The sequence below is a fragment of the Aethina tumida genome, chromosome 6 (assembly GCF_024364675.1).
Source record: "Aethina tumida isolate Nest 87 chromosome 6, icAetTumi1.1, whole genome shotgun sequence".
NCBI classification, from domain to species: Eukaryota; Metazoa; Arthropoda; class Insecta; order Coleoptera; family Nitidulidae; genus Aethina; species Aethina tumida.
This window is the reverse complement of record NC_065440.1, coordinates 15,147,993-15,166,677: the sequence shown is the minus strand read 5'-3', so window position 1 is coordinate 15,166,677 and position 18,685 is coordinate 15,147,993. Positions and strand designations below refer to the sequence as shown.

At 25.4% G+C, this 18,685-nt stretch overlaps 1 long non-coding RNA gene across 1 annotated transcript in view; it reads left to right on the top strand.

Annotated features, from left to right (window-relative positions):
• Positions 1–1,581, top strand: part of LOC109597618 (uncharacterized) — a 36,910-nt gene extending 35,329 nt beyond the window's left edge. Inside the window, exon 5 of the long non-coding RNA XR_002191436.2 lies at positions 1,131–1,581. This is a non-coding gene — a long non-coding RNA (uncharacterized LOC109597618). The remainder of the gene's footprint in view (positions 1–1,130) is intronic.
• The last annotated feature ends 17,104 nt before the right edge of the window (positions 1,582–18,685 follow it).

The following is an 18,685-nucleotide window of genomic DNA, read 5'->3' as shown; positions in this document are numbered from 1 at the left end:
AAACTGTTGTTTTAGTTATCTATAAAATATAAATAATATAAAGCATAAAAACATTTTTCGGAAATCGACAACATCCAATAAATTCGGCATTAAATGAATCACCCCCAAAACAAAACACGTAACCATCCAATTACACCTAAAACAATACAACACACACATAAAAAACGGAAAAAAAACACCACAAAATCAACCCCTAATAACAAAACAAAGAGAGTGGGCACTCAATTAAGCGGCGATCGACAATTATCGGCTCCGGAGGACCCTCTTTTGTCCGGGACGTTGGAAACGGACACCGCAAAGCGGGACGCTGGAGAGAAAAAAAAAAACAGGATCGCGAACGGGACGGTGAAAAAGAGCTCGAGTCTAATTGCGCGAAACCGAGGAATTTCAATTAAAAAACCTCGGCGACTAATTGAGTGGTCGGAAGTTAGTTTTGAGTCGACACTGAAATCACTCAATTTATAAGAATAAAAAAAAAATAAATTAAATAATTTATTTTGTTCATATTCATAAAATAATTTTAATTATCTTTGCATATAATTAATTTCTTGAAAAGAAAACTATAAAAACTAATGTTTAAAACAACAAAAAAATTAATTCTAATTATTTTATTTAAAAAAATATGAAATCCTAAAATTAATTGATTAATATACGTGTATAATTTTAATTTTTTAACCAGAACTGATCGAAATTTAAAAAAATCAAAACCCTGGTATCAAACTTTTATTCCGCCCTCGCCGAACATTTTTCACTCGTCCAAACGACCGTGAAAAAATCACCTCGCTTTTTTTCCACCCCCTCAAACAAACCGATCAACAAGTTGTTTCCGCACGTCGTTTCGCAGCCCCCGGGGCCAATTTCCGTCGAAGATAAATTGCCTGGCACTTTTTCCACTGGAAAAATCTGTTTCCCGACTAAATTGGAGATCGGGGGCGGCTTTTTAACGTGTTATTTTATTAGCGCGGATTAACCCCTCGCTTTTTTACAAGCCGGATTTTATCCTCGTTAAAAGCCGTCCGTTCGGTTGATCGCTGATTCGGTTTTAAGCTGTTTTTAATTTACACTTCATTTTGTGTTATTTTTTTTTTTTGGTTTAGTAATTGACGGGTTTTTCTTGTTTTTTTTTGCAGGTTTCACGTTTCGTCATCCAAAATCATCATCGTCGAGCCTCTACTTCAACTCAGGGATTAGTTAGTTAATTAGTTAGTTTATTCATTCACAGATTTTTTGCATTTTACACACTTGTACTGTTTCAGATAAATTATAAAATTCAATTTTAGCCTAAAATACAAATTCAGTATTTGCATGTTTTACATATAAATACATTTTTAATATTCATTTCAACTAAATCCAATCTAGAGCTATAAAATATGTATTTGTTATCAGCTTAACAAATAGGCACAATCAACACTGATATAAATTAAAAATAGCAAAATCGTCAAAATCCAACGCAACTTAGTAGAACTCTTTTCCATTTACAGCCAAAAAATATTATTTAAAATTTATGAAACCACAAAACTATATTTTATTTATTAAATCTGGATCATGCTTCTTTAACAATAATTAGCATTGAAATCTTGCTTTAAAAACAGTTAATTTCAAAAAACAAAAATATTTTTTTTAAAAAAATCAAATATAAATATTTTTTTTTTTAATTCATCATTAATTAAAACTTGTGCATCAATAATAATAAATTATTACTTAACGACAACTTTTATTCATTCAAATCAAATAAAATTTAATGTCAAGTAGTCTGTTGTTTTAAAATTGAGCTTAATTAAAAATTAATTTTAAAAATTCAATAATTTTTATGCAGTTCATCAATTGGAAACTAAAAGTATGAAACAATTTTTATTCAAATTCACATAATAATGTAATAAAGAAAGCAGTTGTTTTAAGAGCTTTAATAAAAAATAATTTTAAAAATATTAAATTATATGCAGTCCATCATTTAAAATTTGTGCTTCTCTAATAAAAAATACTTATCAAATTATAATTTATATTCAAATTCACATATTGTGTCAAACAGTCTGTTGTTTTAAAATTAAACTTTACCAAAAATTAATTTTAAAAATTCAAAAATATTATTTTTAAACTGTCCATTAATTAAAACTTGTACTTAGTTAAAAATAAACAATTATAACAATATTTATTCAAGTTTCAAATAGTGTGCCAAGTATTCTGTTGTTTTAAAATCAAGCTTTAATAAAAATTAATACTAAATTAATTAAAACTTGTGCTTCTCTAATAACAATTTGCTTTGAAACAATTTTTATGGAAATTCAAATATTATAACAAATAGTCCATTGTTTTAAAATTAAGCTTTAGTAAAAATTAATTTTAAAAATTCAAAAATATTACTTTTTATGCAATCCATTAATTAACACTTCTCTAATAATAAATAATAAAGAAAATTTCAAATAGTATGTTGTTTAAAATTAAGCTTTATCAAAAATTAATTTTAAAAATTCAAAAATATTACTTTTTATACAGTCTGTTAATCAAAAACTTTTGTTTCACTCCTAATAAATAATTAGAAAGAGTTTTAAGTCAAATCTTGTGTCAAATGGTCTGTTTTTTGAAATTTAAGCTTTATCAAGAATTGACTTTAAAAATTCAATAATATCACTTATCAATCCATTAATAAAACTTGTGCTTCATTAATAAATAATAATTATAAAACATTTCTTATTCATATTCAAATATTGTATCAAGAAGACTGTTGTTTTAAAATTAGGTTTAACCAAAAATTAATATTAAAATTTAAAAATATTCATTTTTGTACAGTCTATTAATTAAAAATTGTGCTTCAATAATAATAATAAACAAAAATTATACAACTTCTATTCAAATTCAAATAATATATCAAGAAATCTGTTGTTTTTAAAATTAAATTTAAAATTCAAAAATATTACTTTTATGTAGCTCAATAAATAGTTATTATACAATTTTTATTTAAATTCAAATATGTCAAGAAATCCGTTATTTTAAAATTAAACCTTACTAAAAATTAATTTTAAAAATTCAAAAATGTTATTTTTATGCAGTCAATTAGTTAAAACTTCACTGCTTCAGTGCTTCACTTAAGCACTTGGTTTAAAATTAAGCCTTAACAAAAATTCATTTTAATAGTTCAAAAATATTACTTTTTATGCAGTCCATTATAATTAAAACTTGTGCTACACCAATAATAAATAATTAAGAAACCATTTTCATTCAAATTCAAATATCGTGTAAAATAGATTGTTACTTTAAAATTGTGCTTTACCAAAAATTAGCTTTAAAAATTCAAAAATGTCACATTTTATGCAGTCCATTAATTTAAACTTGTAGTTCACTAACAATTAAATACTTATTAATTTTCTAATATTCTGCCAGTGGCCTGCCCTTTTAAAATTAAGCTTTAAAAAAATAATACTAATTATGTAGTTCATTAATTAAAAATTGTAATTCAGTAACAACAAATAATTATCTCGTAACTTATTAAATTATAAAATATTATGTCAAGTAGTCTGTTGTTTTAAAATTGAGCTTTACCAAAAATTAATTTTAAAAATTAATTAAGTAATTTATTTTGCAGTTCGTTAATTGAAACTTGTGCTTCACTAATAATAAATAACAATGAAACAATTTTTTATGAATTTTTAAATGTGGTGTCAAATAGTCTGTTGCCTTATTAATTAAGCTTTAATAAAAATTAATTAAACTTGTGCTTTATTAACAATAAATTGATTTTCATATATTAAAGTATATTAAGTTTTAACGAAAATTAATTTTATAAATTAAAAAATATTGCTTTTTATAAAAACCAACAATTTATAACTTGTGCTTCACTAAAAATAGTAATTGAATAATTTAATATGCTTTATACGCTTATTTCAAACCAAAAACACCCTTTTGAACAAACAAATAACAAATTATGGTTTATTTTACCCCCATTGAAATGTCCCACAACAAAACTACACCAAAAAACTCAAAAATCTAAGTTCTGATAACGTCAAATAATCCACAAATTCGCCCTCACAAAACCCTTGGAAACATAATCCTCCCCCTCACCCCCCCAAAAAAAAAAAATCGTTCGTCGATGTAGATGAAGTTATCCAAATTTTCGGCGTTCCTTCGAAATTCGACAGTGCGTCAAAACAAAAAACCCCAAGTAAAATGTAACCCTTAAAATTCGCTTCTAGCGTCGTGCATCGGTGACGGAACGTCGCTGCCGAAACAGGCAGAGAATATCCTCCCCCACAAAAACAAAAATGAATAAACGAACATCGGATTCACACTTTCGCATTCTCCATCCGACGTAAGACCACCCACGCAACGAAAAATTGTGAAGAAATCGAAACCTTCGACCGTTTCGGCGGTGCGTTCCGTGTGCCGATTAATTAATTTAATTATGTATTTTTTTTTTTTCTTTTTCTATTTTTATTTAATGTTTTTTCGTTTAGGTTTAAGAAATTTAATTTTTAGTTGTCGTGACTTACATTGATACCCAAAATAATTCTGATCGCTTTAATTAATTTTTTTATTTAACGTGTTTGTTTGTTTTTACTTTTTATATTAAGTTATGTTTAATTTTAAGTGGTTTTATTGATTAGTCAGTAAGGAATTTAAAATTGTAATACACATACTGCTGCTTCCTAGTTTTTAGTTTATTAATTTTTTAGGCTTATATATTATTTAACTGAAGTTTTAATATTAAATTTTAATGTTTTGTTAAGTTAGTTTTTATTTTTTAAGTTTATATTTTTGTATCTGGAGTTTCCTAATAAATGTTTAATTCACACTTGTCTTTTATTTAGGTACCAGTATTTTTTTTAGTTACAAAGAAAATATTATGTATCTGAAATGTTCCTTTACACTTAATATTATATATTTTATTCTAAACAACAATTTCAATAAAAGGTTTTAATTACTTTATTATCTCTCTGCAGTTGTTAAATTTAATATATTATAATTTTCATACGAACATTTCAAATTAACATTAAATCATAATTGTTTTTGAATAATGCATAATTATTTAGTACGAATAGTACAAAATCAAATCATCAGCTTCAATAAAAAATTACCATGAATTACAATAATATTAAAATATTATTAGGATGTTAATTATATTTGGATAATTAATTATTCTATTAACACGTTTGGCTTAATGTATTAAAAATGGTGAATGCGAATTTTCCTTATAAGTTTTTTAATTAACAAAATTGTTTATAATATGATGATATTTTCACTGATGTTTAGTGTTTATTTTTGTTTATTAATTTAAACTATTTGTATATGGATAAACAATGCTAATTTTATTAATGATTTAAAAGCAAAGAAAATACGTAAAATATAGTAAATAGTTGTTCAGTCATTTTATGAATAATGAATATTCAAACATTTAATTTTTAGATATTCAAATTCAAATTTAATTTACATAAATAATTAAATTCGACACAATTAACTATTAAAACTAAATTAAAATTAATTTTCTTTCTTGCTCTTTAAAATTATCATGGTATTTATATTTATAATAATACAGTGGTGTTGGCATTATTTTATAATATTGTTATATTCTAAAATTGTATATATAAAAATTACGTTTCATAGGGACTATCTAAATGTTTAATTAATAATGAATATTCAAATGTTTAATTTTTAAGTATTCAAATTTATATTTAATTTACATAAATAATTGAACCCAACATAACTAACTATTAAAATAGATTGTTTAAACTATTCTTTCTTGCCATTTAAAATTATCATAAATTCTATATAAATTATTGCATCGCTTTTATATTTATTTACTGGATAAAAACAAAGAAATTAATTTTATTTTAGATACTTTGATGAACAATTTTAAATTAAAGTAATTTAATTTTCTTCTATTTTAAACTAATTTACTTCTTATATCAATTACACAATTGTTATCAATATACAAAATATTTTAAAAAAAGTTAAAATATGGTGAATGCGAAAGTTTGTGTATGCGTATTTAGAAACTTAATTTCCTAATTTTATAACAAAATTATTTTACACATAATTAGGTTACAATTACGAATATACAATATGCATAATAAGTATAAATTGAACGTTTTGTCTATATTTAGAAGTGGAGGTGATACATTGATTTATAAACAAATAACTTAAAAATATATATATAATATATAACAACGATTGATTTACAATTTTCTTTTGATGATAAAAATAAAATAAGTCTCTAAATAAATTATTTGGTTAAGTAAATAATTACCAGATAGTCAATTACAAAATATCTATCAATATTTACTCACTTAACTATTATTAATTTACATCTATTAAAATGGTGGATGCGTCAGTTTATTTATAAATTAAATAAAAGCTATTAAAATAAAGCTTAAGGTTATATTTTTTGACAAATTTATTTCACACAAAGTTTATGAGTTTATATAATTATCAGTTAGTCAAATACAAAATATCTATCAATATTTATTCATTTAATTTTTATAATACACAACAAATTCAAAAAATGGTGGATGTGCAAGTTTATTTATAAATTGATTTAATTATTCTACTTTGAAGTTAATTTTATGATTTTTGACAAATTTATTTCAAATATAATTTGTTTATGAGTAAATAAATTGCAAATATACAATATACATAATTGTAATTATAAATTGATGTTTTTGTCTATAGTTGAAGAAGGAGAGTATAAATTGACATACAAACAAATAAATACAATACCAAAAAATTACTTGGTTAAGTGAATAATTACCAGATAGTCAAATACAAAATATCTATCAATATTCACTTACTTTTAATTAATCACACCAATTAAAATGGTGGATGCACTAGTTTATTTATAATATCATATAATTTAATTAAAATAACTATTGTACTTTGAAACTTAAGTTTCTATTTTTTAACAAATTTAATTCACACAAAGTTTATGATTTATATAATTATCAGATAGTCAAATATAAAATATCTATCAATATTTACTCATTTAATTTTTATAATACACACCAATTTAAAAATGGTGCATGCGCCAGTTTGTTTAAAAAATTAAATTAACTATTCTATTTTGAACTTAATTTTCTATTTTTCGACAAATTTATTTTAAACGTAATTTGTTTATAAGTAAATAATATACAAAATTATAATTATAAAATGATGTTTTTGTCTGTAGTTGAAGATGGAGATGGAAGTGTAAATTGACTTATAAATAAATAAATACCATACTAGAAAATTATTTGGTTAAGTAAATAATTACCAGATAGTCAAATACAAAATATCTATCAATATTTACTCATTTAATTTTTACAATACACACCAATTTAAAAATGGTGAATGCGCCAGTTTATTTATAAATTATATTAACTATTCTACTTTGAACTTAATTTTCTATTTTTTAACAAATTTATTTCAAACATTATTTGTTTATAAATAAATAAATTGCAAATATATAATATACATAATTATAATTATAAATTGAAGTTTTCACAATATTTACCACATTTTTCATTGTTTTTCCAATATAATATATAATATATCACATAAAATCAGATTTCAAATTACGTTTAAAATTAAAAATTAATGAAATGAAACAAGAATATCAAATAAAGTTTTTGTTTATAGTTGAAGATGGAGATGAAAGCATAAATTGATTTATAAATAAATAAATAACAAACTAGAAAATTACTTGGTTAAGTAAATAAGTATCAGATAGTCAAATACAAAATATCTATCAATATTTACTTGTTTAATTTTTATAATACACACTAATTAAAAAAAAGGTGGCTGCGCCAATTTATTTATAAATTGAATTAACTAATCTACTTGGAATTAATTTTCTATTTTTTGATAAATTTATTACAAACATAATTTGCTTATAAGTAAATAAATTGCAAATATACAACATACATATTTATAATTATAAATTGATAAAAGTTTTTGTCTACAATTGAAGAAGATAGAAGCATAGATTGAATTTATAAATAAATAAATATCAGCCACGTTCGGGTTAAAATACGCCTTTCACTGATAAATGTAATATAAATCTCAGAGAATTATTTGGTTAAGTAAATAATTACCAAATAGTAAAAAATAAAATATCTATGAATATTTACTCATTTAATTTTTATAACCCCATAAGTATAAAAATGGTGGATGCGTGACTATCGTACTTTGAAACTCAAGTCTCTAATTTTTTATTTTTTAACAAATTTATTTCACACATAATTAGTTTAAAAGTAAATATATTGAAAATATACACATAATTATAATTATAAATAGTTTTTAATTACAATAAATTTTAATTAAAAATAGTGGATGCGTCAGTTTAATTGTAAATTAAAGTAAAACCTCAGAATATTACTTAGTTAAGTAATATAAAATATAGTCAAATAAATACTAGTTTTAAAAATGGTGGATGCGTCGTCAGTTTATAAATTAAAGTAACTATTATATTTTAAAGCTTAATTTTTGATAAATTTTATTAAAAATCAAACAACAAAATATTGCTGCCACAAATCAACCCAATCGAGCGGCAATCCCTCACCCACCCTCCCATCCTTTTGATCTGCGACCAAATCGACCGGAGTCCTTACGCAAAACTTTCCGCCCCATCGGCCCGTCCGTGCGATAATCAAATAATCAAACCGGTGACGTTTAAACGATGACTGACATTAGCGTAACGCTTATATTTAACCCGAAACGGACGGCGGCGGGGTGTGGGTAAGTCGTTTCGCCACCCCGCGTCTTAATGACTACGTTTCGTTCCTGCGGGCCGCGTCTAGTAGTTTTCTTATACCTCATTTGGTGCCAAGATTACGGCAAATGACGTTAAATACCTTGCGAGATTCACCCGTTGAAAATCTCGCGCCATTAACGACGATTTGTTACATTCACAACGTCGGCTTTCTGTTGCGCCGTTATATTGGATTCGCCCCGCTTTAATTACTGTCTAATGTGCGCGACTACGGCGAGGGTGGCTCGGGTAGGAAATTGTACAAAAATCACCGAAGCTATTGACGAACTAATAGCTAGTTTAATTATGATCCGGAGTTGTCAAGAACATTCGCTCTCGATCGGCGACGAATAATATTTCACGAGGAATTCGAGCGGAAAATTAATTTCCAAAAATTATGTAAGAATAATTATCATGGAAATATATATATTTGAAATAATTATCCTGAATATTATGCTAAACGAATTATAATAAATTAAAACTTTAATGTATTTTACTTAATTTTTCACTTATTTTATAATTATCAACACAAATTTATGCTATATAGCACTAATTAGAGTAATTTTATAATTTTACTTTAGTTTAAAATTAATTAATACAAATAATCTTTTTATTTTTTTATAAATGCCAACAAAAATTATTTTTTATATAATAAAAAATTCTCTTAAAATTATTATATAAATTTAATTTATTATTTTTTTAATATTAAATATACAGTTCAAAATAACTCAAATATTAAATATAAACATTTATTTATTACATTTACTATAATTTTTATCAGTTTTTAATCAAAACAAAAATATGTAAATTTAGGTAAGTACTTTTTAAATATTAAATAAATGTTTAATATAATATTGTTCATATACTTGTTTCAATCCAAATTTATAATATCCTTGCTCAAAAAAAAAAAACTCATTTTCTTGTTGAATTTTTATCAAAAATTTCATTTTAATTAAAAAATTATATAAATTTATTATTAAATGTGAAATAAACATTTCATTAAATTTTTATATTAATCCATATTTAAAGAATTTTTTCAAATACACAGCACAAAAAAACTTTAAATTTCTTAATATATTTTCTATATTTCTCAATCAAATATTTATAACTTTAAACTTTTAAATATTGAATAAAATCATTTAATATTTTTATTAATCCAAATTTAAAGAATACTTTCAAATAAACAGTTCAAAACCACTCAAATATTAAATTTATACATTTTTATTACATTTTTTAGAATTCTTATTCAAATTCTTCGTAGTTATAAAAGAAATATGTAAATATATGTAGATATATATTAGTTATTTATTGAATTCAAATTTAAAGAATACTTTAAAAAAAAAGGTCAAAAAAACGCAAATATTAAATTTAAACATTTTTTATTATATTTTACAGAATTATTATTATATATATATATATATATATATATATATATATATATATATATATATATAGATTTAAATATTTATATCAATCCAAATTTATTGAAAGCTTTCAAATAAATAGCTCAGAAAAACTCTAATATTAAATTTAGATATTAATTTATTTCATTTTTGTATGAGTTTTTCTGAATTTTAATTAAAACTATTATGTAAACTAAGGCAGGTTAAATAAACATTCAATGTTAATTCAAATTAAAAAAATTACTTCAAAATAAAAAATTATCATGTTCCACAATATTTACCACATTTTTCATTCATCATTTTTTTAAACGTTAAATAAACATTCAATGTTAATTCAAATTAAAAAAATTAGTTCAAAATAAAAGAATATCATGTTCCACAATATTTACCACATTTTTCATTGGTTCTCCAATATAATATATAATATATCACATAAAATCAGATTTCAAAAGTTAACTACGTTTAAAATTAAAAATTAATGAAATGTTTTGAATTAAATTGTTAATTTATTTTCCAATAACAGAAAATAGTACAGTGGAGACTTGAGTTCGTAAATTACAAATAAACCAGATTTTATTGTTATGCATTGTTATTGTTTTATTCATATTACAATAAATTATCAATAATTTGAATAATTTAATTATCTAAATAAATATTGCCCTAATGTTATTGGCATATTTAAATGATAACCAACATTTATTACCCCTGCTGGAGTTTTTTTTTTAAATTACAACGGTTGCAGTGGTTGACAATTGCATAATTACATTAATTAATTAGATAGTTATGGAAAATACGCAACAAGAATATAAAATAAAATTTATTTATACAAAATCACTCACCAAGTTTTGTCCCAAGAACCTAAAACAAAGAAAAAAAATAATTTATTCCAGTTCTAATAAAGTAAATTATTAAACAAACATTTTTATAACACATTAAAAAAAATCCCCCAAACGCATATGCCAGCGCCATCTCTCTGGAAGCCCTCGAACCTTCAAAGGGTTGGATCAATAGCAACCCCTAAAATAGACGGCATCTGCATAAATTCTAAACGTGGTTCGGGGCTGAACTAAGTTTGCTGGAAAAATGTACCGGTTCAATTTTTTGAGGGTGCTTTTTTAAATGACGATCCCTGTTTTATCCACACCGAATGTTTATTTTAGTACGGTTTTAAGACGGATTATCATTTGAATGAGTTAATTCAAAACTAAGTATATTTAAATTATTTATATTTGTAAAGGGTTTTTGTTTATATACGTTACTATGTAAAATTTATGGCGTATTAACCTTAATAACAGTATCAACTGCAGCTACAGCATCAACTATTTAAAAAATTACAACAATATCGACAATATCAACCACATTAACAATATCAACTGTATCAACCGTGTCAACTATATCAACTTTATTAACGGTATCAACGGGATCAACAATACCAAAGTATCAACAGTATTAATCGTACTAAATTGTCATAGAAAGTTAAACTGAAATTCAAGCTTAAAGTGAAAATTAGTGGTTGGAGATTGAATATTAGAGACGGGAGATTGGAGTTTGAAGATTGAAAGTTGGAATTTGGTGGTAGGAAATTGGAATTTAGATAGAAAGTTGAAATTTGAAGGTATAAGGTTAGAAATTGAAGGTAGAACATGCTGGTTGTGAGAAAGGCGACTGGAGGTTAGAAATTGTAGACAATATATTTAAAACAACAGTAATATTAATAATTAGAATGACTTCCAAATAATTATAATGATTTTCTGACTTAATTGAATATTTATTTTTTAGTGAATATAGCTTCAAATGCGATAAAAATATTTTATCTAAATCAAACAATTTTTGAAAGGAACTTTCAATAATTAAATAACGCAAGTTAAAACAAACGTCAGCAAAATTCTATCCCTTCCAACCGTTCGATACCTAATCCGTGTAGAAGCCAGCGATAACGAATGTCGCAGCATCCCCGGCACACGAACCGTAAGCGGATGCGAGCAAAAGTAAAACAAACCGGAGAACAGCCGCCCGTCATTTTACCCACACCAAGATATTGGAGGAAGCGTAACAAAGACGCCAGGCGGTGCCCCAATTGGCTGACGATTAATAAACTCCTCGAAGGAACTGGGTGTGCAGCCGTCCGGAATTGACGAACGATCCGGTCCCAAATTTGAACAAAGGGATCGATCGAATTTTTCAGGTGTTTAATGTAGTCGTAGTAGATGTTGTCTTCCTTGTTCTAACGTCTTGTTCTCCGCATAATGTTACAGGGTGGATTGTTTTAGTTAATGGCTTCTTAAACATTACATAATTAAATTTAAAAATTGTATTTTTCAATCCAGTACAAATTAAATTAATTAAATAACACAATAATACATAATATAATAAGAAAAATATTGTTAAACAGTTTAATTTATGTTTAAATTTTTCATAAATATTAGGATTTAATATAATTTAACAAATAACATATTTATCATATTTATTACAATTAAAATATTATTAATAATAAATCTTTTGAAGTGAAGAATTTGAATTTCTTAGATTGAATAGATGTAAATATTCAATATGTTTTATTTTGACCTGTACTATTATTTGAATATGCGAATCTATAGATGAGATTACATATTTAATACACATACATACACATACACCATTTGTCGATTTGAACACTCTTTACTTTGTTCATTCTTAATTTATCTGTTGTTTGGTGCCCTAAAATGTTTCAAAGAAGACTGAAGATTTTGACTCTATACAGGCAATTTGGGAACATGACCACCTGAGTCAGTAACAAGTAATCCAAATGTATAATGTCTCACAAAGGGTAACTGATAAAGTCAATATACGATATGGTGGTGATCGACAACAAGCTACGTCCAAGAGACAGGACCGTTTTGTGATTATTGCTGTTAGATGAAATCTATCATTACCTACAATCATTGAAATAACTGTAAGTTTGTCTTCTTTCAGAAGAAAGTTGCATGAAACTGGTCTTAGAGCCTGAAGACGTTTTCGACACCCTCTGTTAAACAGGTAGTATCACCATTCATAGAACCTAGTGGAGTTAACAGAACACTTAACCCTTAAAACACTTAATTTTACACTCGAAATGACCAGCCTCAAAATTCAATTAGCCTTCCAATGCTCTTAGAAAAGAATGCCATGAAAATTGGAAGCAAAAGGGGAACAACCCAGTACTGTTTGGAGAAATGTTCCTATTAATATTCTGTTTCTTTATTCCACAAGTAAATTTATGCCATAAGAAAACGTTTTGGGATTTTGGAACTGAAGAAGTGATCACCTCAGTTCTAACCTCCTCTTTAGAAATGAACCACTAATTACATTGGATATTACATCCTGTACTGCTGACAGGAACGGTGTCCGTAATAAATATCGTGGCATGTGCCCATGTGTCATCCAATTACAGCAATTTTTAACCCAAAGTTAGAAAGGAAGTGCAAATATCTTTGTCAAATTCAAAACGTCTAACGTCTTCAATTGGTTACGTCGTGCCCCAAGGCCCTGTAAACCGCTTGCATTCTGTGCAACCCCCATCAAAACCGGTGGCAGCCCGGTCCTCCGCATCTAAAACGGTTCCGGTGTTCGGCAATTAAAGTTTCGCCTGGACCATCGCATACTTTCCCGCAGCGCCATCTTCGAAGACGTCATAATATGCAAATGTCTCGAAGATGTATTGTCTGTTGAAGTCCCCGGGAACAATGTGCGGCGTAAATTCATTAGCCGCGCCATTGTCTACGATGTCGGGGTGCGCAAAGGCGGTTAGACGGAGCGTTCGTCGTACGTGCTCCCGCCGCCACGTTGGGCGGTGGGTGGACTGTCACGTCGCGCGTCAAATTTAAGATACGCAGAGCGGGAGCGCGGCACCGTCGTCTGATGGATTATTTCCATCGGCCCTGGCAACGTCTTAAGAACCGAGCCATTATGTATTGTGAGCGGGAGGGTTTAATTGGCGGCGAGTTATTAGAGGCGGAAGTTTGCACGGGCTGGGGCTGAATTAATGTGGCCCCCCTTTAGTCGATCAACCTGATTAATTACGGTTAAGGTAAAAAGGGGATCCGATCCTCGGGTATCTGAAGAATTCGGTTTCGAATGTCTTCGTTATTGAACGTTTCGTGAATCATCAAACATTAAACATCAAAATTCACAAAAATATTCAGTTATTTAATGTCAAATTAAGTCAAATAAACTCATAAGATTATCATTAAAAATATTCAGTTATTTAATGTCAAACTAAGTCAAACTCATAAGATTATGATTAAAAAAATTTAATCAACCATTTTTCTTTCTTAACATTAATTAAAAGGAAAAAAAAATGTCTTTTTAAATAATTTAAATAATATTAAATTATAAAATGACAAAGTATAAAATTTAACAAATTGTCAGTATTAAATTAATTACCTAATAATTTTTATTAATTAAATAATGTCTTATTATTATTTAAATAATGGTTAAATAAATTAAAAAATATTAATTTTAATTTATATTAGCCATAAAAAATACAATATATAAAAGAATTAAATAAATTAGAATTAACAATTAATCAAACAACACACAACAATAATTATAAATGTAATTAATTAATTAAAAATAATTAAAATATTTTATAATCTATATCAAAAATTTCTTTTATTTTAAATTATTATCAGTATTAAATTATACAGAAATTAAATATAATTTTAAATAATAAATTAATAAAATAAAGTAATAAATCGAATATTTAGTTTTCTAAAATTCATAAGCAAAAATTTACTATTATTTTAACTATTCATATTAGTATAAGAAAATCATTTTCATTAAATAGTAATTAAACAATTTATAAATAATTAAAAATATAATTAATCAATTAATAATATTAAACAATAAATTTAATATAATATATAAATAAAAATAAAAAATAAATTAAGAAATAAAAAATAGGAGTTATATTTTAATTATGAGTTTTAAATTAATTACAAATTAACAATAAATTAATAATTAATTAGTAAAATGATACCGAATAATGATACAATAAATAATTAATAATAAAAATGTAAAATAATTTGAATATTGAATATTAAAAATTTTAAATAATAAATTTAATATAAAGAATAAATAAAAAAATATTAGAAATAAATTTATAAACAAAAATTATGAGTTATATTTTAATTTCTAAGATTTATTTTAAAATAATTTAAAATTTATATTGTTTCAACTGATTAGAGTAATTTGAAATAATCAAATTATATTAATAATTAATAATGCAATTAATTAATAATATATATTTTGGAAAGTATTAAACAGTTTTAACTAATTATGAATTCTAAATTAAATTAAAAAATAACAATTATTTAATAATTAATTAAAATAATAATAACGAATAATATATTAAGAAGTAATTAGCACCTAAAAATTTAATTAATCAATTATCTAACATACAATAATAAAAAAATAAAAATTGTAAGGAATAAAAAATATGTTTTATATTTTAATTCCTATCTATTTATTCTTATTAATTTATTTTTATTTTATTTTAATTAATTTATTGCATTAAATTAACAAGAAATTAAAAAAATATATATGATTATTAAACAAATAATAAAAATAAAAATAATTGTGTTATTTTAATTTATTGAGATTATTTATTCATATTAATTCAAAATTTATTGTTTTAGTTAGTTAATTATCAATATCAAATTAAAAGTATTCTTAATAAATTAATAATAAAAAATAACGGAAATTATAATAATAATTATTATTAAATTTTGATATTTTATTTATTATTTCATTATACAAATTTGATAATTTAAAAATATGTGTTACATTTTAATAATTAAATAAATTATAATAATAATAATAATAATAATAATAATAATTAATTAATTAATTAATTATAAGGCAAAAATTACATTATACTTTTATTATTTATTTATACGAAATTGGTAATTTAAATTATATTATTTATCGTTAAAATAAATATTTTATGATTTAAACAATTCTTTGAAGAACAGATGAAAATAATTCAGGTTATATATCATAAATATAATATTTTAAATAAATTTATTATATTTAAATGTTATATATAATTTCTATTTTTTGTATGTTTAAAGTATATTTCAATTTATTATTATAAAACTGTGAAAAAACAACCTCAAAAAACTTTAAAATATATTTGAAAAAATGGTAATATTTAGTTAGAATTTTAATATTATTGTTGTAAGATAAATAAAATACATAAAAAAGTAGTTTAAAAGTTAACAAAATACTTAATTAATTAATTATTAATGTTTATCTACACAGTATGTAATCGAAAAAGACAATGGGACTCAATTAAACCGACTCTTTGGACGTCCAACGGAACGTGGCGATGCACCCGATTAAACAACCGGCCGGAGGGTACGGAAGACACCTTGTGCGCCCCCACAAAGAGATCCAAGATGGCTGCAACCGTCTTGCCCATTCGTCTGTCTCGGCCGATCCGCCAGGATCCATCCTTACGTCAGGAACGAAACTAATTTTACTTAATGTACATCCTTCAACTGTTCCCCATTGGCGTACATTCATAGATCAATCCACCAGAAAAGACAAGAATTCGTTTTGTTTATTTATATTAAAAATTACACATAGTTTTCAAGTAGATAAAAATATGAAGAAACTAAATATCCTTCTTTCTATAATTAGGAACCTAAAGTACTGATTCTTCTCAACGTCATTTCCTTCTTCTTTTATTTACTTCCTCAATCTTGTAAACCTCTTACAAAATGACTTCTTGAAGCTTAAAGCTCTTCAAAGCTTTCATTGTTTATAGTTCCATTCACCATCGTGTCATTGTTTATCTTTCCAATTGGTCTAAGAACAGATAAATTAAATTTAGTTCCGCCAATGGTTCCGTTGGCTTCCGTCCTTTGACAAAGACACATAATTTCAATCAAATTCTTGTTCCGCGTCTTACGTTTTCCCCTCCTTACCGTGAAGACGGAACGGCCGAGATTCAAAATCCCCGGGACACAATTTGTAATTGTCAAAACGGGGGACGTGTATTTACTATTCGAATTCGTCTTGCGAAGCCATTGTTCCCGGGACTGGGGATTAAATGATGCAAAGGATCTCGAGACTCGAGAAAGGAAACTGTCTCGTTGTTATTTGGGATGAGATTATACGTGACGTTCAATTTATCTTGGCGGGTCTTCTTGAATGTAATGGCCGCCTTTTATTCAATCATCGGGGAGATGCGGATAAAGGCAACTGACAATGATCGGATTACCGAGTTGGCGTTTTGCACGAGTTTTAGAAACCTCATCTGTTTCATTTCTGACAGGTTTTAATGATATTAAAAGAGGTTTCTTCACTTTTAAGGTTTTCAAAGATAGCAAACTTAAGTTGTGACATACTTAAGCATATTAAGTCAAAAGTAAAATTAACTTCTTTCTTTCAAAAACTTGAATCTATATCAATGTAAATGGGTAAAAGCACCTTTTTTCTTTATCTATTTCAACACATCTAGTTAAAAATTTTGTCAATTTTGAGATTTTTTTCAAAAGCAACGAACTCAACTTCTGTGAGGTTCTTAAGGATATTAAAACAAAGGTAAAAGCAACTTGTTTCTTTCAGAAACTTTAATCCACATCAAGGTAAATGTTTCCCAAATTTTAAGGACGTTTTCAAAGACACAAAACTTAACTTCTGAGAGGCTATTTAAACTATTAAAAAGAGGGTAAAAGCAACTTTTTTCTTAATCTATTTCAACTTCACATCTAATTAAAAATTTTGTCAATTTTAAGAATGTTTTCAAAATCAACAAACTCAACTTCTGTGAGGTTCTTAAGGATATTAAAACAAAGGTAAAAGCAACTTGTTTCTTTCAGAAACTTTAATCCACATCAAGGTAAATGTTTCCCAAATTTTAAGGACGTTTTCAAAGACAATAAACTTATCTTCTGGGAGGCTATTAAAAGTAGTAAAAAGAGAGTAAACGCAACTTGTTTCTTTGTCGATTTAAGCTTCACATCTAGTTAAAAATTTCGTCAATTTTAAGAAAGTTTTCAAAAGCACGAACTCAACTTTTGTGAGGTACTGAAGGATATTAAAACAAAGGTAAAAGCAACTTGTTTCTTTCAGAAACTTTAATCCACATCAAGGTAAATGTTTCCCAAATTTTAAGGACGTTTACAAGGCTCAAGACTTAACTTCTGGGAGGCTTTTAAAAGTACTAAAAAGAGGGTATAAGCAACTTTTTCCTTTGTCTATTTCAACTTCACATCTAGTTAAAAATTTCGTCAATTTTAAGAATGTTTTCAAAAGCACCAACTCAACTTCTGTGAGGTTCTTAAGGATATTAATCCTAAGATAAAAGCAACTTGTTTCTTTCAGAAATTTTAATCCACATCAACGTAAATGTTTCCCAAATTTTAAGGACGTTTTCAAAGACAACAAACTTATCTTCTGGGAGGCTATTAAAAGTAGTAAACAGAGGGTAAAAGCAACTTGTTTCTTTATCTATTTCAGCTTCACATCTAGTTAAAAGTTTCGTCAATTTTAAGAATGTTTTCAAAAGCACCAACTCAATTTCTTTGAGATTCTGAAGGATATT